The sequence below is a fragment of the Oreochromis niloticus genome, linkage group LG17, assembly GCF_001858045.2.
Source record: "Oreochromis niloticus isolate F11D_XX linkage group LG17, O_niloticus_UMD_NMBU, whole genome shotgun sequence".
NCBI classification, from domain to species: Eukaryota; Metazoa; Chordata; class Actinopteri; order Cichliformes; family Cichlidae; genus Oreochromis; species Oreochromis niloticus.
This window is the reverse complement of record NC_031981.2, coordinates 13,924,057-13,944,050: the sequence shown is the minus strand read 5'-3', so window position 1 is coordinate 13,944,050 and position 19,994 is coordinate 13,924,057. Positions and strand designations below refer to the sequence as shown.

Here is a 19,994-nt window from a genome sequence, read left to right as displayed (position 1 = left end):
TCGATGTTTATATGTATGCTAACTCCATATTTCACTCTGTGATGTTAAATATTTATTTAACAGTATGCATTTGCACCCCTTGAATCCCATTACATAAGCAAAACTCCACTGGAATAACTGTTTGGTGCTGCTTAACTAGTCAACATACTGTATGCTGCATTGAGCCCATAGTTTATACTCATTAACTACTTGTTATGTGTAGTTAAAACATATAATTAACACATATGTTGTCTTCTGACTTTGTAGTCAATTATGGATGTTGGTCATAACTTTTGATGGTTCAGCCGGTAGAATGGATCCATGAGCATTTCTCCTGTGATTGTTATGGCATACCTTGTTGTTGTAGTTGAACTGGTCCAGTTGGTCTGTTAGGTGTGGGTTCTTTCAGTAGCTCAGTTGGTAACGTGGAAACGGATACTGGCATCCTTAGGTTGCTGGTCCAAATCTGGCTCTAAGAATAAGATAATTTCCTAAAGTGGTTCTGATATATATCCATCTACATTGGATTTTACTTTCTAAGTAACTTTCTTACTTGAGTTTTAAGCTTATATCTGACTCAAACCAGAGACTTTTAATAGTGTGTGGTGCTCAGTATATTAATTAGAGGCTGAAATATAGGAAAAAACCAGTAATACTACTTTTAATCTATGCTGTAACTAACTGTCGTGTGTTGTTGCAACAAATATATATATGTAACTGTAATAAATAGTGTAAATAAATAAATAACTAAAGTATAATCTTCTGAACTTGTAATAAAAAGACTAAATTATCTTTAAGCGACTTGTTTGATGACCAGTGTTTGTGGATAAAATAGGCCGTCCTAATGAGCTGTGTGTGCGCGGCTTCCTTCAATAGCTCAGCTCGTAGAGCAGAGGACTGTAGAGTGGATGCCATTTCATACAGATGTGGATATCATCAGTCATTAAAGGGCTGTTCCTGTCTTCCTTCGATAGCTCAGTTGGTAGAGCAGAGGACCATAACATGGATACTGCGTCATAACCTTAGCTAGTGGATTAGGTTGACGACGTATCCGTGGCTATCCTTAGTCGCTGGTTCAACTCCAGCTTGAAGGAAGACGTTAGTGAAATCCTCTCTTTCCATAGAGGACTGTCCGTCTGCATTGGATTCTACTTTCTTACTCAAGTTTTTAGCTCATATCTGACTCAAACCAAAGGCTTCTAATAGTGTGTGGTGCTCAATTTATTAATTAAAGTCTCACCACTTCTAAATATAGGAAAATACCAGTAATACTATGCTGTAACTAATTGTCGTGTGTAGTTGCAATATATATCTATATATGTATATATATATGTATATATGTAACTATAGTGTAAATAAATACATAACTGAAGTATAATCTTCTGAATTTGTAATAAAAAGACTGATTTTTTTTTTCAATCAACCTGTTTGATGACCAGTGTTTTGTGGATAAAATAGGTCGTCCAAATGAGCTCTGTGTGTGTGCGCCTTCCTTGAATAGCTCAGCTCGTAGAGCAGAGGACTGTAGAGTGGATGCCACGTCATACAGATATGGATATCATCAGTCATTAAAGGGCAGTTCCTGTCTTCCTTCAATAGCTCAGCTGGTAGAGCAGAGGACCATAACATGGATACCACGTCATGATGACCTTAGATAGAGGATTGGGTTGGCGTTGTATCCGTGGCTATCCTTAGTCGCTGGTTCAACTCCAGCTTGAAGGGAGGTGTTAGTGAAATCCTCTTTGTCAGAGGACTGATCAGTTCATTTTCTGCTTAATAGAGCTCTTTTAACTACTGCCCTTTTTACAGAATTGTGCTGATCATATAATCATGTAAAGATGTTGCTCTAGTGGAACTGCTCTAGGCTGTCTTCCTTCGATAGCTCACTTGGTAAAGCGCCGGACTGTAAAGGGTAACATGGGAAACCTTGCGTCACTGGTTTAAATCTGGCTGTTTATTTAACTGATGGAGATCTACATAGATGTTTATATGTATGCTAACTCCATATTTCACTCTGTGATGTTAAATATTTATTTAACAGTATGCATTTGCACCCCTTGAATCCCATTACATAAGCAAAACTCCACTGGAATAACTGTTTGGTGCTGCTTAACTAGTCAACATACTGTATGCTGCATTGAGCCCATAGTTTATACTCATTAACTACTTGTTATGTGTAGTTAAAACATATAATTAACACATATGTTGTCTTCTGACTTTGTAGTCAATTTTGAATGTTGGTCATAACTTTTGATGGTTCAGCCGGTAGAATGGATCCATGAGCATTTCTCCTGTGATTGTTATGGCATACCTTGTTGTTGTAGTTGAACTGGTCCAGTTGGTCTGTTAGGTGTGGGTTCTTTCAGTAGCTCAGTTGGTAACGTGGAAACGGATACTGGCATCCTTAGGTTGCTTGTCCAAATCTGGCTCTAAGAATAAGATAATTTCCTAAAGTGGTTCTGATATATATCCATCTACATTGGATTTTACTTTCTAAGTAACTTTCTTACTTGAGTTTTAAGCTTATATCTGACTCAAACCAGAGACTTTTAATAGTGTGTGGTGCTCAGTATATTAATTAGAGGCTGAAATATAGGAAAAAACCAGTAATACTACTTTTAATCTATGCTGTAACTAACTGTCGTGTGTTGTTGCAACAAATATATATATGTAACTGTAATAAATAGTGTAAATAAATAAATAACTAAAGTATAATCTTCTGAACTTGTAATAAAAAGACTAAATTATCTTTAAGCGACTTGTTTGATGACCAGTGTTTGTGGATAAAATAGGCCGTCCTAATGAGCTGTGTGTGCGCGGCTTCCTTCGATAGCTCAGCTCGTAGAGCAGAGGACTGTAGAGTGGATGCCACGTCATACAGATATGGATATCATCAGTCATTAAAGGGCTGTTCCTGTCTTCCTTCGATAGCTCAGTTGGTAGAGCAGAGGACCATAACATGGATACTGCGTCATAACCTTAGCTAGTGGATTAGGTTGACGACGTATCCGTGGCTATCCTTAGTCGCTGGTTCAACTCCAGCTTGAAGGAAGATGTTAGTGAAATCCTCTCTTTCCATAGAGGACTGTCCGTCTGCATTGGATTCTACTTTCTTACTCAAGTTTTTAGCTCATATCTGACTCAAACCAAAGGCTTCTAATAGTGTGTGGTGCTCAATTTATTAATTAAAGGCTGACCACTTCTAAATATAGGAAAATACCAGTAATACTATGCTGTAACTAATTGTCGTGTGTAGGGATGGGTATCGTTTAGGTTTTATCCGATACCGGTGCCAAACCGGTACTTTTGAAATGGTGCCGGTGCTTAAACGGTGCTCAAACCGGTGCTTAAAGAATGAAGAACACACACTTTGTCCAAAAACCTCTCATGTTCAGCTGGTTTTTTTTGTAAAAAGATAACAATGTTAGCCTTTTCTGCAGCTATAGGGCATATATGGTCTCACTCTTGTCTGGAAGCAGTGCTTAAACAATGGAAAAAACACACACTTTGTCCAAAAACCTCTCATGTTTAACTGTTTTCCAATTTTCCTTTGGTCATTTTACCTTTTTAGCCAGGGTGAAGGGAGTATCTGCCATCAAACAAGAAGACAGCCGCATGTAACTACAACGGTGTTTGCTAGTTCACCTTACATGCATTAATGTAATAATGTGGTTAGCCTACTCAACGTTAATTACACACAAACAACATGAAGCTACTCACACAGAGAAGAACGGCTGCTGCTGCCATCATCATCCGTCATCATTTCTGCTACGCTGACAGGGCTAGGGGCCAGGACTCTAATCTTCGGGTTCTTGGGGGATGTTGCTAACTCTGGGTCCCATAACAGGCACCACACCCGCAGTAGATGTGCACGGTGTGAGGTCTCGCAGCAAGCTATCAAACACGGCGCATTTCTCGGCTTAAAAAACCCCCGCTATACGTTGCCAGGTGTTTCATCGGATTTGAGGTGTTACCTCCTTTGACAGTATCACAGTATCAGCTTAAAGCACTTGTTGCAGGCTGCTGAGTTTGCATCTTTTGCTGTGAAGTACAGCCAGACTTTTGATCGCTTCGCCTTGGGCGTTTTTAATCTGTAGCTCTGCTCTAAAAGAAGGTACGTACCTGGCCCCGCCTACTATCCTCGGAAACGTAAAATGATTGGCTAGAATTGGCTCAGGAAAAAAAAGCACCGAAATAAAGCACCGAAATGTGCGCTGCTTTTCGGTCTGGTTACTACCGTTTATGTCAGAACGCACCGGACACCGGTACCCATCTCTAGTCGTGTGTAGTTGCAATATATATCTATATATATATATACATATATATAGATATATGTATATATATATAACTATAGTGTAAATAAATACATAACTGAAGTATAATCTTCTGAACTTGTAATAAAAAGACTAAATTATCTTTAAGCGACTTGTTTGATGACCAGTGTTTGTGGATAAAATAGGCCGTCCTAATGAGCTCTGTGTGTGTGGCTTCCTTCAATAGCTCAGCTCGTAGAGCAGAGGACTGTAGAGTGGATGCCACGTCATACAGATATGGATATCATCAGTCATTAAAGGGCTGTTCCTGTCTTCCTTCGATAGCTCAGTTGGTAGAGCAGAGGACCATAACATGGATACTGCGTCATAACCTTAGCTAGTGGATTAGGTTGACGACGTATCCGTGGCTATCCTTAGTCGCTGGTTCAACTCCAGCTTGAAGGAAGATGTTAGTGAAATCCTCTCTTTCCGTAGAGGACTGTCCATCTGCATTGGATTCTACTTTCTTACTCAAGTTTTTAGCTCATATCTGACTCAAACCAAAGGCTTCTAATAGTGTGTGGTGCTCAATTTATTAATTAAAGTCTCACCACTTCTAAATATAGGAAAATACCAGTAATACTATGCTGTAACTAATTGTCGTGTGTAGTTGCAATATATATCTATATATGTATATATATATGTATATATGTAACTATAGTGTAAATAAATACATAACTGAAGTATAATCTTCTGAATTTGTAATAAAAAGACTGATTTTTTTTTTCAAGCAACCTGTTTGATGACCAGTGTTTTGTGGATAAAATAGGTCGTCCAAATGAGCTCTGTGTGTGTGCGCCTTCCTTGAATAGCTCAGCTCGTAGAGCAGAGGACTGTAGAGTGGATGCCACATCATACAGATATGGATATCATCAGTCATTAAAGGGCTGTTCCTGTCTTCCTTCAATAGCTCAGCTGGTAGAGCAGAGGACCATAACATGGATACCACGTCATGATGACCTTAGATTGAGGATTGGGTTGGCGTTGTATCCGTGGCTATCCTTAGTCGCTGGTTCAACTCCAGCTTGAAGGGAGGCGTTAGTGAAATCCTCTTTGTCAGAGGACTGATCAGTTCATTTTCTGCTTAATAGAGCTCTTTTAACTACTGCCCTTTTTAGAGAATTGTGCTGATCATATAATCATGTAAAGATGTTGCTCTAGTGGAACTGCTCCAGGCTGTCTTCCTTCGATAGCTCACTTGGTAAAGCGCCGGACTGTAAAGGGTAACATGGGAAACCTTGCGTCACTGGTTTAAATCTGGCTGTTTATTTAACTGATGGAGATCTACATCGATGTTTATATGTATGCTAACTCCATATTTCACTCTGTGATGTTAAATATTTATTTAACAGTATGCATTTGCACCCCTTGAATCCCATTACATAAGCAAAACTCCACTGGAATAACTGTTTGGTGCTGCTTAACTAGTCAACATACTGTATGCTGCATTGAGCCCATAGTTTATACTCATTAACTACTTGTTATGTGTAGTTAAAACATATAATTAACACATATGTTGTCTTCTGACTTTGTAGTCAATTATGGATGTTGGTCATAACTTTTGATGGTTCAGCCGGTAGAATGGATCCATGAGCATTTCTCCTGTGATTGTTATGGCATACCTTGTTGTTGTAGTTGAACTGGTCCAGTTGGTCTGTTAGGTGTGGGTTCTTTCAGTAGCTCAGTTGGTAACGTGGAAACGGATACTGGCATCCTTAGGTTGCTGGTCCAAATCTGGCTCTAAGAATAAGATAATTTCCTAAAGTGGTTCTGATATATATCCATCTACATTGGATTTTACTTTCTAAGTAACTTTCTTACTTGAGTTTTAAGCTTATATCTGACTCAAACCAGAGACTTTTAATAGTGTGTGGTGCTCAGTATATTAATTAGAGGCTGAAATATAGGAAAAAACCAGTAATACTACTTTTAATCTATGCTGTAACTAACTGTCGTGTGTTGTTGCAACAAATATATATATGTAACTGTAATAAATAGTGTAAATAAATAAATAACTAAAGTATAATCTTCTGAACTTGTAATAAAAAGACTAAATTATCTTTAAGCGACTTGTTTGATGACCAGTGTTTGTGGATAAAATAGGCCGTCCTAATGAGCTGTGTGTGCGCGGCTTCCTTCGATAGCTCAGCTCGTAGAGCAGAGGACTGTAGAGTGGATGCCACGTCATACAGATATGGATATCATCAGTCATTAAAGGGCTGTTCCTGTCTTCCTTCGATAGCTCAGTTGGTAGAGCAGAGGACCATAACATGGATACTGCGTCATAACCTTAGCTAGTGGATTAGGTTGACGAAGTATCCGTGGCTATCCTTAGTCGCTGGTTCAACTCCAGCTTGAAGGAAGATGTTAGTGAAATCCTCTCTTTCCATAGAGGACTGTCCGTCTGCATTGGATTCTACTTTCTTACTCAAGTTTTTAGCTTATATCTGACTCAAACCAAAGGCTTCTAATAGTGTGTGGTGCTCAATTTATTAATTAAAGGCTGACCACTTCTAAATATAGGAAAATACCAGTAATACTATGCTGTAACTAATTGTCGTGTGTAGGGATGGGTATCGTTTAGGTTTTATCCGATACCGGTGCCAAACCGGTACTTTTGAAATGGTGCCGGTGCTTAAACGGTGCTCAAACCGGTGCTTAAAGAATGAAGAACACACACTTTGTCCAAAAACCTCTCATGTTCAGCTGGTTTTTTTTGTAAAAAGATAACAATGTTAGCCTTTTCTGCAGCTATAGGGCATATATGGTCTCACTCTTGTCTGGAAGCAGTGCTTAAACAATGGAAAAAACACACACTTTGTCCAAAAACCTCTCATGTTTAACTGTTTTCCAATTTTCCTTTGGTCATTTTACCTTTTTAGCCAGGGTGAAGGGAGTATCTGCCATCAAACAAGAAGACAGCCGCATGTAACTACAACGGTGTTTGCTAGTTCACCTTACATGCATTAATGTAATAATGTGGTTAGCCTACTCAACGTTAATTACACACAAACAACATGAAGCTACTCACACAGAGAAGAACGGCTGCTGCTGCCATCATCATCCGTCATCATTTCTGCTACGCTGACAGGGCTAGGGGCCAGGACTCTAATCTTCGGGTTCTTGGGGGATGTTGCTAACTCTGGGTCCCATAACAGGCACCACACCCGCAGTAGATGTGCACGGTGTGAGGTCTCGCAGCAAGCTATCAAACACGGCGCATTTCTCGGCTTAAAAACCCCCGCTATACGTTGCCAGGTGTTTCATCGGATTTGAGGTGTTACCTCCTTTGACAGTATCACAGTATCAGCTTAAAGCACTTGTTGCAGGCTGCTGAGTTTGCATCTTTTGCTGTGAAGTACAGCCAGACTTTTGATCGCTTCGCCTTGGGCGTTTTTAATCTGTAGCTCTGCTCTAAAAGAAGGTACGTACCTGGCCCCGCCTACTATCCTCGGAAACGTAAAATGATTGGCTAGAATTGGCTCAGGAAAAAAAAGCACCGAAATAAAGCACCGAAATGTGCGCTGCTTTTCGGTCTGGTTACTACCGTTTATGTCAGAACGCACCGGACACCGGTACCCATCTCTAGTCGTGTGTAGTTGCAATATATATCTATATATATATATACATATATATAGATATATGTATATATATATAACTATAGTGTAAATAAATACATAACTGAAGTATAATCTTCTGAACTTGTAATAAAAAGACTAAATTATCTTTAAGCGACTTGTTTGATGACCAGTGTTTGTGGATAAAATAGGCCGTCCTAATGAGCTCTGTGTGTGTGGCTTCCTTCAATAGCTCAGCTCGTAGAGCAGAGGACTGTAGAGTGGATGCCACGTCATACAGATATGGATATCATCAGTCATTAAAGGGCTGTTCCTGTCTTCCTTCGATAGCTCAGTTGGTAGAGCAGAGGACCATAACATGGATACTGCGTCATAACCTTAGCTAGTGGATTAGGTTGACGACGTATCCGTGGCTATCCTTAGTCGCTGGTTCAACTCCAGCTTGAAGGAAGATGTTAGTGAAATCCTCTCTTTCCGTAGAGGACTGTCCATCTGCATTGGATTCTACTTTCTTACTCAAGTTTTTAGCTCATATCTGACTCAAACCAAAGGCTTCTAATAGTGTGTGGTGCTCAATTTATTAATTAAAGTCTCACCACTTCTAAATATAGGAAAATACCAGTAATACTATGCTGTAACTAATTGTCGTGTGTAGTTGCAATATATATCTATCTATATATATAGATAGATATATATATATATATGTATATATATATATACATATATATATGTATATATATAACTATAGTGTAAATAAATACATAACTGAAGTATAATCTTCTGAACTTGTAATAAAAAGACTGAATTTTTTTTAAGCGACCAGTTTGATAACCAGTGTTTTGTGGATAAAATAGGCCGTCCTAATGAGCTCCGTGTGTGTGGCTTCCTTCAATAGCTCAGTTGGTAGAGCAGAGGACCATAACATGGATACTGCGTCATAACCTTAGGTAGTGAATTAGGTTGACGACGTATCCGTGGCTATCCTTAGTCGCTGGTTCAACTCCAGCTTGAAGGAAGATGTTAGTGAAATCCTCTCTTTCCATAGAGGACTGTCCGTCTACATTGGATTCTACTTTCTTACTCAAGTTTTTAGCTCACATCTGACTCAAACCAAAGGCTTCTAATAGTGTGTGGTGCTCAATTTATTAATTAAAGTCTCACTACTTCTAAATATAGGAAAATACCAGTAATACTATGCTGTAACTAATTGTCGTGTGTAGGGATGGGTATCGTTTAGGTTTTATCCGATACCGGTGCCAAACCGGTACTTTTGAAACGGTGCCGGTGCTTAAACGGTGCTCAAACCGGTGCTTAAAGAATGAAGAACACACACTTTGTCCAAAAACCTCTCATGTTCAGCTGTTTTTTTTTGTAAAAAGATAACAATGTTAGCCTTTTCTGCAGCTATAGGGCATATATGGTCTCACTCTTGTCTGGAAGCAGTGCTTAAACAATGGAAAAAACACAAACTTTGTCCAAAAACCTCTCATGTTTAACTGTTTCCCACTTTTCCTTTGGTCATTTTAGCCTTTTTGGCCAGGGTGAAGGGAGTATCTGCCATCAAACAAGAAGACAGCCGCATGTAACTACAACCGTGTTTGCTAGTTCACCTTACATGCATTAATGTAATAATGTGGTTAGCCTACTCAACGTTAATTACACACGAACAACATGAAGCTACTCACGCAGAGAAGAACAGCTGCTGCTACCATCATCATCCGTCATCATTTCTGCTACGCTGACAGGGCTAGGGGCCAGGACTCTACTCTTCGGGTTCTTGGGGGATGTTGCTAACTCTGGGTCCGATAACAGGCACCACGCCCGCAGTAGATGTGCACGGTGTGAGGTCTCGCAGCAAGCTATCAAACACGGCGCATTTCTCGGCTTAAAAACCCCCCGCTATGCGTCGCCAGGTGTTTCATCGGATTTGAGGTGTTACCTCCTTTGACAGTATCACAGTATCAGCTTAAAGCACTTGTTGCAGGCTGCTGGGTTTGCATCTTTTGCTGTGAAGTACAGCCAGACTTTGACCGCTTCGCCTTGGGCGTTTTTAATCTGTAGCTCTGCTCTAAAAGAAGGTACGTACCTGGCCCCGCCTACTATCCTCGGAAACGTAAAACGATTGGCTAGAATTGGCTCAGGAAAAAAAGCACCGAAATAAAGCACCGAAATGTGCGCTGCTTTTCGGTCTGGTTACTACCGTTTATGTCAGAACCGGTGCCATCGTGGCACCAGATACCGGTACCCATCTCTAGTCGTGTGTAGTTCCAATATATATCTATATATATGTAGATATATATAGATATATGTATATATATAACTATAGTGTAAATAAATACATAACTGAAGTATAATCTTCTGAACTAGTAATAAAAAGACTGATTTTTTTTTCAAGCAACCTGTTTGATGACCAGTGTTTTGTGGATAAAATAGGTCGTCCTAATGAGCTCTGTGTGTGCGGCTTCCTTCAATAGCTCAGCTCGTAGAGCAGAGGACTGTAGAGTGGATGCCACGTCATACAGATATGGATATCATCAGTCATTAAAGGGCTGTTCCTGTCTTCCTTCAATAGCTCAGTTGGTAGAGCAGAGGACCATAACATGGATACTGCGTCATAACCTTAGCTAGTGGATTAGGTTGACGACGTATCCGTGGCTATCCTTAGTCGCTGGTTCAACTCCAGCTTGAAGGAAGATGTTAGTGAAATCCTCTCTTTCCATAGAGGACTGTCCGTCTGCATTGGATTCTACTTTCTTACTCAAGTTTTTAGCTCATATCTGACTCAAACCAAAGGCTTCTAATAGTGTGTGGTGCTCAATTTATTAATTAAAGGCTGACCACTTCTAAATATAGGAAAATACCAGTAATACTATGCTGTAACTAATTGTCGTGTGTAGGGATGGGTATCGTTTAGGTTTTATCCGATACCGGTGCCAAACCGGTACTTTTGAAATGGTGCCGGTGCTTAAACGGTGCTCAAACCGGTGCTTAAAGAATGAAGAACACACACTTTGTCCAAAAACCTCTCATGTTCAGCTGGTTTTTTTTGTAAAAAGATAACAATGTTAGCCTTTTCTGCAGCTATAGGGCATATATGGTCTCACTCTTGTCTGGAAGCAGTGCTTAAACAATGGAAAAAACACACACTTTGTCCAAAAACCTCTCATGTTTAACTGTTTTCCAATTTTCCTTTGGTCATTTTACCTTTTTAGCCAGGGTGAAGGGAGTATCTGCCATCAAACAAGAAGACAGCCGCATGTAACTACAACGGTGTTTGCTAGTTCACCTTACATGCATTAATGTAATAATGTGGTTAGCCTACTCAACGTTAATTACACACAAACAACATGAAGCTACTCACGCAGAGAAGAACGGCTGCTGCTGCCATCATCATCCGTCATCATTTCTGCTACGCTGACAGGGCTAGGGGCCAGGACTCTAATCTTCGGGTTCTTGGGGGATGTTGCTAACTCTGGGTCCCATAACAGGCACCACACCCGCAGTAGATGTGCACGGTGTGAGGTCTCGCAGCAAGCTATCAAACACGGCGCATTTCTCGGCTTAAAAAACCCCCGCTATACGTTGCCAGGTGTTTCATCGGATTTGAGGTGTTACCTCCTTTGACAGTATCACAGTATCAGCTTAAAGCACTTGTTGCAGGCTGCTGAGTTTGCATCTTTTGCTGTGAAGTACAGCCAGACTTTTGATCGCTTCGCCTTGGGCGTTTTTAATCTGTAGCTCTGCTCTAAAAGAAGGTACGTACCTGGCCCCGCCTACTATCCTCGGAAACGTAAAATGATTGGCTATAATTGGCTCAGGAAAAAAAAGCACCGAAATAAAGCACCGAAATGTGCGCTGCTTTTCGGTCTGGTTACTACCGTTTATGTCAGAACGCACCGGACACCGGTACCCATCTCTAGTCGTGTGTAGTTGCAATATATATCTATATATATATATACATATATATAGATATATGTATATATATATAACTATAGTGTAAATAAATACATAACTGAAGTATAATCTTCTGAACTTGTAATAAAAAGACTAAATTATCTTTAAGCGACTTGTTTGATGACCAGTGTTTGTGGATAAAATAGGCCGTCCTAATGAGCTCTGTGTGTGCGCCTTCCTTCAATAGCTCAGCTCGTAGAGCAGAGGACTGTAGAGTGGATGCCACGTCATACAGATATGGATATCATCAGTCATTAAAGGGCTGTTCCTGTCTTCCTTCAATAGCTCAGCTGGTAGAGCAGAGGACCATAACATGGATACCACGTCATGATGACCTTAGATAGAGGATTGGGTTGGCGTTGTATCCGTGGCTATCCTTAGTCGCTGGTTCAACTCCAGCTTGAAGGTAGGCGTTAGTGAAATCCTCTTTGTCAGAAGACTGATCAGTTCATTTTCTGCTTAATAGAGCTCTTTTAACTACTGCCCTTTTTAGACAATTGTGCTGATCATATAATCATGTAAAGATGTTGCTCTAGTGGAACTGCTCCAGGCTGTCTTCCTTCGATAGCTCACTTGGTAAAGCGCCGGACTGTAAAGGGTAACATGGGAAACCTTGCGTCACTGGTTTAAATCTGGCTGTTTATTTAACTGATGGAGATCTACATAGATGTTTATATGTATGCTAACTCCATATTTCACTCTGTGATGTTAAATATTTATTTAACAGTATGCATTTGCACCCCTTGAATCCCATTACATAAGCAAAACTCCACTGGAATAACTGTTTGGTGCTGCTTAACTAGTCAACATACTGTATGCTGCATTGAGCCCATAGTTTATACTCATTAACTACTTGTTATGTGTAGTTAAAACATATAATTAACACATATGTTGTCTTCTGACTTTGTAGTCAATTTTGAATGTTGGTCATAACTTTTGATGGTTCAGCCGGTAGAATGGATCCATGAGCATTTCTCCTGTGATTGTTATGGCATACCTTGTTGTTGTAGTTGAACTGGTCCAGTTGGTCTGTTAGGTGTGGGTTCTTTCAGTAGCTCAGTTGGTAACGTGGAAACGGATACTGGCATCCTTAGGTTGCTGGTCCAAATCTGGCTCTAAGAATAAGATAATTTCCTAAAGTGGTTCTGATATATATCCATCTACATTGGATTTTACTTTCTAAGTAACTTTCTTACTTGAGTTTTAAGCTTATATCTGACTCAAACCAGAGACTTTTAATAGTGTGTGGTGCTCAGTATATTAATTAGAGGCTGAAATATAGGAAAAAAACAGTAATACTACTTTTAATCTATGCTGTAACTAACTGTCGTGTGTTGTTGCAACAAATATATATATGTAACTGTAATAAATAGTGTAAATAAATAAATAACTAAAGTATAATCTTCTGAACTTGTAATAAAAAGACTAAATTATCTTTAAGCGACTTGTTTGATGACCAGTGTTTGTGGATAAAATAGGCCGTCCTAATGAGCTGTGTGTGTGCGGCTTCCTTCAATAGCTCAGATCATAGAGCAGAGGACTGTAGAGTGGATGCCACATCATACAGATATGGATATCATCAGTCATTAAAGGGCTGTTCCTGTCTTCCTTCGATAGCTCAGTTGGTAGAGCAGAGGACCATAACATGGATACTACGTCATAACCTTAGCTAGTGGATTAGGTTGACGAAGTATCCGTGGCTATCCTTAGTCGCTGGTTCAACTCCAGCTTGAAGGAAGATGTTAGTGAAATCCTCTCTTTCCATAGAGGACTGTCTGTCTACATTGGATTCTACTTTCTTACTCAAGTTTTTAGCTCATATCTGACTCAAACCAAAGGCTTCTAATAGTGTGTGGTGCTCAATTTATTAATTAAAGGCTGACCACTTCTAAATATAGGAAAATACCAGTAATACTATGCTGTAACTAATTGTCGTGTGTAGTTGCAATATATATCTATATATATATATATATAGATATATATAGATATATGTATATATATAACTATAGTGTAAATAAATACATAACTGAAGTATAATCTTCTGAACTTGTAATAAAAAGACTGATTTTTTATTTCAAGCAACCTGTTTGATGACCAGTGTTTTGTGGATAAAATAGGTCGTCCTAATGAGCTCCGTGTGTGTGCCTTTCTTCAATAGCTCAGCTGGTAGAGCAGAGGACCATAACATGGATACCACGTCATGATGACCTTAGATAGAGGATTGGGTTGGCGTTGTATCCGTGGCTATCCTTAGTCGCTGGTTCAACTCCAGCTTGAAGGGAGGTGTTAGTGAAATCCTCTTTGTCAGAGGACTGATCAGTTCATTTTCTGCTTAATAGAGCTCTTTTAACTACTGCCCTTTTTACAGAATTGTGCTGATCATATAATCATGTAAAGATGTTGCTCTAGTGGAACTGCTCTAGGCTGTCTTCCTTCGATAGCTCACTTGGTAAAGCGCCGGACTGTAAAGGGTAACATGGGAAACCTTGCGTCACTGGTTTAAATCTGGCTGTTTATTTAACTGATGGAGATCTACATAGATGTTTATATGTATGCTAACTCCATATTTCACTCTGTGATGTTAAATATTTATTTAACAGTATGCATTTGCACCCCTTGAATCCCATTACATAAGCAAAACTCCACTGGAGTAACTGTTTGGTGCTGCTTAACTAGTCAACATACTGTATGCTGCATTGAGCCCATAGTTTATACTCATTAACTACTTGTTATGTGTAGTTAAAACATATAATTAACACATATGTTGTCTTCTGACTTTGTAGTCAATTTTGAATGTTGGTCATAACTTTTGATGGTTCAGCCGGTAGAATGGATCCATGAGCATTTCTCCTGTGATTGTTATGGCATACCTTGTTGTTGTAGTTGAACTGGTCCAGTTGGTCTGTTAGGTGTGGGTTCTTTCAGTAGCTCAGTTGGTAACGTGGAAACGGATACTGGCATCCTTAGGTTGCTTGTCCAAATCTGGCTCTAAGAATAAGATAATTTCCTAAAGTGGTTCTGATATATATCCATCTACATTGGATTTTACTTTCTAAGTAACTTTCTTACTTGAGTTTTAAGCTTATATCTGACTCAAACCAGAGACTTTTAATAGTGTGTGGTGCTCAGTATATTAATTAGAGGCTGAAATATAGGAAAAAACCAGTAATACTACTTTTAATCTATGCTGTAACTAACTGTCGTGTGTTGTTGCAACAAATATATATATGTAACTGTAATAAATAGTGTAAATAAATAAATAACTAAAGTATAATCTTCTGAACTTGTAATAAAAAGACTAAATTATCTTTAAGCGACTTGTTTGATGACCAGTGTTTGTGGATAAAATAGGCCGTCCTAATGAGCTCTGTGTGTGCGGCTTCCTTCGATAGCTCAGCTCGTAGAGCAGAGGACTGTAGAGTGGATGCCATTTCATACAGATATGGATATCATCAGTCATTAAAGGGCTGTTCCTGTCTTCCTTCGATAGCTCAGTTGGTAGAGCAGAGGACCATAACATGGATACTGCGTCATAACCTTAGCCAGTGGATTAGGTTGACGACGTATCCGTGGCTATCCTTAGTCGCTGGTTCAACTCCAGCTTGAAGGAAGATGTTAGTGAAATCCTCTCTTTCCATAGAGGACTGTCCGTCTACATTGGATTCTACTTTCTTACTCAAGTTTTTAGCTCATATCTTACTCAAACCAAAGGCTTCTAATAGTGTGTGGTGCTCAATTTATTAATTAAAGTCTCACCACTCCTAAATATAGGAAAATACCAGTAATACTATGCTGTAACTAATTGTCGTGTGTAGTTGCAATATATATCTATCTATATATATAGATATATATATATATATATATGTATATATATATATACATATATATATGTATATATATAACTATAGTGTAAATAAATACATAACTGAAGTATAATCTTCTGAACTTGTAATAAAAAGACTGAATTTTTTTTAAGCGACCAGTTTGATAACCAGTGTTTTGTGGATAAAATAGGCCGTCCTAATGAGCTCCGTGTGTGTGCCTTTCTTCAATAGCTCAGTTGGTAGAGCAGAGGACCATAACATGGATACCACGTCATGATGACCTTAGATAGAGGATTGGGTTGGCGTTGTATCCGTGGCTATCCTTAGTCGCTGGTTCAACTCCAGCTTGAAGGGAGGTGTTAGTGAAATCCTCTTTGTCAGAGGACTGATCAGTTCATTTTCTGCTTAATAGAGCTCTTTTAACTACTGCCCTTTTTACAGAATTGTGCTGATCATATAATCATGTAAAGATGTTGCTCTAGTGGAACTGCTCTAGGCTGTCTTCCTTCGATAGCTCACTTGGTAAAGCGCCGGACTGTAAAGGGTAACATGGGAAACCTTGCGTCACTGGTTTAAATCTGGCTGTTTATTTAACTGATGGAGATCTACATAGATGTTTATATGTATGCTAACTCCATATTTCACTCTGTGATGTTAAATATTTATTTAACAGTATGCATTTGCACCCCTTGAATCCCATTACATAAGCAAAACTCCACTGGAATAACTGTTTGGTGCTGCTTAACTAGTCAACATACTGTATGCTGCATTGAGCCCATAGTTTATACTCATTAACTACTTGTTATGTGTAGTTAAAACATATAATTAACACATATGTTGTCTTCTGACTTTGTAGTCAATTTTGAATGTTGGTCATAACTTTTGATGGTTCAGCCGGTAGAATGGATCCATGAGCATTTCTCCTGTGATTGTTATGGCATACCTTGTTGTTGTAGTTGAACTGGTCCAGTTGGTCTGTTAGGTGTGGGTTCTTTCAGTAGCTCAGTTGGTAACGTGGAAACGGATACTGGCATCCTTAGGTTGCTTGTCCAAATCTGGCTCTAAGAATAAGATAATTTCCTAAAGTGGTTCTGATATATATCCATCTACATTGGATTTTACTTTCTAAGTAACTTTCTTACTTGAGTTTTAAGCTTATATCTGACTCAAACCAGAGACTTTTAATAGTGTGTGGTGCTCAGTATATTAATTAGAGGCTGAAATATAGGAAAAAACCAGTAATACTACTTTTAATCTATGCTGTAACTAACTGTCGTGTGTTGTTGCAACAAATATATATATGTAACTGTAATAAATAGTGTAAATAAATAAATAACTAAAGTATAATCTTCTGAACTTGTAATAAAAAGACTAAATTATCTTTAAGCGACTTGTTTGATGACCAGTGTTTGTGGATAAAATAGGCCGTCCTAATGAGCTCTGTGTGTGCGGCTTCCTTCGATAGCTCAGCTCGTAGAGCAGAGGACTGTAGAGTGGATGCCATTTCATACAGATATGGATATCATCAGTCATTAAAGGGCTGTTCCTGTCTTCCTTCGATAGCTCAGTTGGTAGAGCAGAGGACCATAACATGGATACTGCGTCATAACCTTAGCCAGTGGATTAGGTTGACGACGTATCCGTGGCTATCCTTAGTCGCTGGTTCAACTCCAGCTTGAAGGAAGATGTTAGTGAAATCCTCTCTTTCCATAGAGGACTGTCCGTCTACATTGGATTCTACTTTCTTACTCAAGTTTTTAGCTCATATCTTACTCAAACCAAAGGCTTCTAATAGTGTGTGGTGCTCAATTTATTAATTAAAGTCTCACCACTCCTAAATATAGGAAAATACCAGTAATACTATGCTGTAACTAATTGTCGTGTGTAGTTGCAATATATATCTATCTATATATATAGATAGATATATATATATATATGTATATATATATATACATATATATATGTATATATATAACTATAGTGTAAATAAATACATAACTGAAGTATAATCTTCTGAACTTGTAATAAAAAGACTGAATTTTTTTTAAGCGACCAGTTTGATAACCAGTGTTTTGTGGATAAAATAGGCCGTCCTAATGAGCTCCGTGTGTGTGGCTTCCTTCAATAGCTCAGTTGGTAGAGCAGAGGACCATAACATGGATACTACGTCATAACCTTAGCTAGTGGATTAGGTTGACGAAGTATCCGTGGCTATCCTTAGTCGCTGGTTCAACTCCAGCTTGAAGGAAGATGTTAGTGAAATCCTCTCTTTCCATAGAGGACTGTCTGTCTACATTGGATTCTACTTTCTTACTCAAGTTTTTAGCTCATATCTGACTCAAACCAAAGGCTTCTAATAGTGTGTGGTGCTCAATTTATTAATTAAAGGCTGACCACTTCTAAATATAGGAAAATACCAGTAATACTATGCTGTAACTAATTGTCGTGTGTAGTTGCAATATATATCTATATATATATATATATAGATATATATAGATATATGTATATATATAACTATAGTGTAAATAAATACATAACTGAAGTATAATCTTCTGAACTTGTAATAAAAAGACTGATTTTTTATTTCAAGCAACCTGTTTGATGACCAGTGTTTTGTGGATAAAATAGGTCGTCCTAATGAGATCCGCGTGTGTGCTTTCCTTCAATAGCTCAGCTGGTAGAGCAGAGGACCATTACATGGATACCACGCCATGATGACCTTAGATAGAGGATTGGGTTGGCGTTGTATCCGTGGCTATCCTTAGTCGCTGGTTCAACTCCAGCTTGAAGGGAGGAGTTAGTGAACTCCTTTTTCTCGGAGGACTGATCAGTTCATTTTCTGCTTAATAGAGCTCTTTTAACTACTGCCCTTTTTACAGAATTGTGCTGATCATATAATCATGTAAAGATGTTGCTCTAGTGGAACTGCTCCAGGCTGTCTTCCTTCGATAGCTCACTTGGTAAAGCGCCGGACTGTAAAGGGTAACGTGGGAAACCTTGGGTCACTGGTTTAAATCTGGCTGTTTATTTAACTGATGGAGATCTACATAGATGTTTATATGTATGCTAACTCCATATTTCACTCTGTGATGTTAAATATTTATTTAACAGTATGTATTTGCACCCCTTGAATCCCATTACATAAGCAAAACTCCACTGGAATAACTGTTTGGTGCTGCTTAACTAGTCAACATACTGTATGCTGCATTGAGCCCATAGTTTATACTCATTAACTACTTGTTATGTGTAGTTAAAACATATAATTAACACATATGTTGTCTTCTGACTTTGTAGTCAATTATGAATGTTGGTCATAACTTTTGATGGTTCAGCCGGTAGAATGGATCCATGAGCATTTCTCCTGTGATTGTTATGGCATACCTTGTTGTTGTAGTTGAACTGGTCCAGTTGGTCTGTTAGGTGTGGGTTCTTTCAGTAGCTCAGTTGGTAACGTGGAAACGGATACTGGCATCCTTAGGTTGCTGGTCCAAATCTGGCTCTAAGAATAAGATAATTTCCTAAAGTGGTTCTGATATATATCCATCTACATTGGATTTTACTTTCTAAGTAACTTTCTTACTTGAGTTTTTAGCTTATATCTGACTCAAACCAGAGACTTTTAATAGTGTGTGGTGCTCAGTATATTAATTAGAGGCTGAAATATAGGAAAAAAACAGTAATACTACTTTTAATCTATGCTGTAACTAACTGTCGTGTGTTGTTGCAACAAATATATATATGTAACTGTAATAAATAGTGTAAATAAATAAATAACTAAAGTATAATCTTCTGAACTTGTAATAAAAAGACTAAATTATCTTTAAGCGACTTGTTTGATGACCAGTGTTTGTGGATAAAATAGGCCGTCCTAATGAGCTGTGTGTGCGCGGCTTCCTTCGATAGCTCAGCTCGTAGAGCAGAGGACTGTAGAGTGGATGCCACGTCATACAGATATGGATATCATCAGTCATTAAAGGGCTGTTCCTGTCTTCCTTCGATAGCTCAGTTGGTAGAGCAGAGGACCATAACATGGATCCCACGTCATAACCTTAGGTAGTGGATTAGGTTGACGGCGTATCCGTGACTATCCTTAGTCGCTGGTTCAAATCCAGCTCGAAGGAAGATGTTAGCAAAGGTCTGAAATCTTCTTTTCAGTTCCACTGCTGTGTTTTTAACTACTTATGTACTTAACTTTTTGCGGAATCGTGCTTATCATATAATCATGCTAAGATGTTGCTGTAGTGCGACTCCTTCAGTGGGGCATTGCAAAAGCGCAGGCTTTGCCTTCGTTAGCTCAGTTGGTATCATGCAGGACTTTAGTGGGCTACTTGAAAATTCTTCCGTAA

At 38.8% G+C, this 19,994-nt stretch overlaps 1 protein-coding gene and 14 non-coding genes across 15 annotated transcripts in view; all 15 read left to right on the top strand.

The window, feature by feature from the left end:
* Positions 1-19,994, top strand: part of ttll1 (tubulin tyrosine ligase-like family, member 1) — a 33,032-nt gene that overhangs the window by 10,464 nt on the left and 2,574 nt on the right. The window lies entirely within an intron of this gene.
* Positions 944-1,073, top strand: trnay-aua (transfer RNA tyrosine (anticodon AUA)). Its single transcript has 2 exons — positions 944-980; positions 1,039-1,073. It is a non-coding gene; the product is annotated as a tRNA-Tyr (tRNA).
* Positions 1,569-1,701, top strand: trnay-aua (transfer RNA tyrosine (anticodon AUA)). Its single transcript has 2 exons — positions 1,569-1,605; positions 1,667-1,701. It is a non-coding gene; the product is annotated as a tRNA-Tyr (tRNA).
* Positions 2,901-3,030, top strand: trnay-aua (transfer RNA tyrosine (anticodon AUA)). The gene is made up of 2 exons: positions 2,901-2,937; positions 2,996-3,030. It is a non-coding gene; the product is annotated as a tRNA-Tyr (tRNA).
* Positions 4,568-4,697, top strand: trnay-aua (transfer RNA tyrosine (anticodon AUA)). The gene is made up of 2 exons: positions 4,568-4,604; positions 4,663-4,697. It is a non-coding gene; the product is annotated as a tRNA-Tyr (tRNA).
* Positions 5,193-5,325, top strand: trnay-aua (transfer RNA tyrosine (anticodon AUA)). The gene is made up of 2 exons: positions 5,193-5,229; positions 5,291-5,325. It is a non-coding gene; the product is annotated as a tRNA-Tyr (tRNA).
* On the top strand, positions 6,525-6,654 carry trnay-aua (transfer RNA tyrosine (anticodon AUA)). The gene is made up of 2 exons: positions 6,525-6,561; positions 6,620-6,654. It is a non-coding gene; the product is annotated as a tRNA-Tyr (tRNA).
* On the top strand, positions 8,191-8,320 carry trnay-aua (transfer RNA tyrosine (anticodon AUA)). Its single transcript has 2 exons — positions 8,191-8,227; positions 8,286-8,320. It is a non-coding gene; the product is annotated as a tRNA-Tyr (tRNA).
* trnay-aua (transfer RNA tyrosine (anticodon AUA)) lies at positions 8,756-8,885 on the top strand. Its single transcript has 2 exons — positions 8,756-8,792; positions 8,851-8,885. It is a non-coding gene; the product is annotated as a tRNA-Tyr (tRNA).
* trnay-aua (transfer RNA tyrosine (anticodon AUA)) lies at positions 10,433-10,562 on the top strand. The gene is made up of 2 exons: positions 10,433-10,469; positions 10,528-10,562. It is a non-coding gene; the product is annotated as a tRNA-Tyr (tRNA).
* Positions 13,432-13,561, top strand: trnay-aua (transfer RNA tyrosine (anticodon AUA)). Its single transcript has 2 exons — positions 13,432-13,468; positions 13,527-13,561. It is a non-coding gene; the product is annotated as a tRNA-Tyr (tRNA).
* Positions 15,305-15,434, top strand: trnay-aua (transfer RNA tyrosine (anticodon AUA)). The gene is made up of 2 exons: positions 15,305-15,341; positions 15,400-15,434. It is a non-coding gene; the product is annotated as a tRNA-Tyr (tRNA).
* Positions 17,202-17,331, top strand: trnay-aua (transfer RNA tyrosine (anticodon AUA)). The gene is made up of 2 exons: positions 17,202-17,238; positions 17,297-17,331. It is a non-coding gene; the product is annotated as a tRNA-Tyr (tRNA).
* On the top strand, positions 17,767-17,896 carry trnay-aua (transfer RNA tyrosine (anticodon AUA)). The gene is made up of 2 exons: positions 17,767-17,803; positions 17,862-17,896. It is a non-coding gene; the product is annotated as a tRNA-Tyr (tRNA).
* trnay-aua (transfer RNA tyrosine (anticodon AUA)) lies at positions 19,640-19,769 on the top strand. The gene is made up of 2 exons: positions 19,640-19,676; positions 19,735-19,769. It is a non-coding gene; the product is annotated as a tRNA-Tyr (tRNA).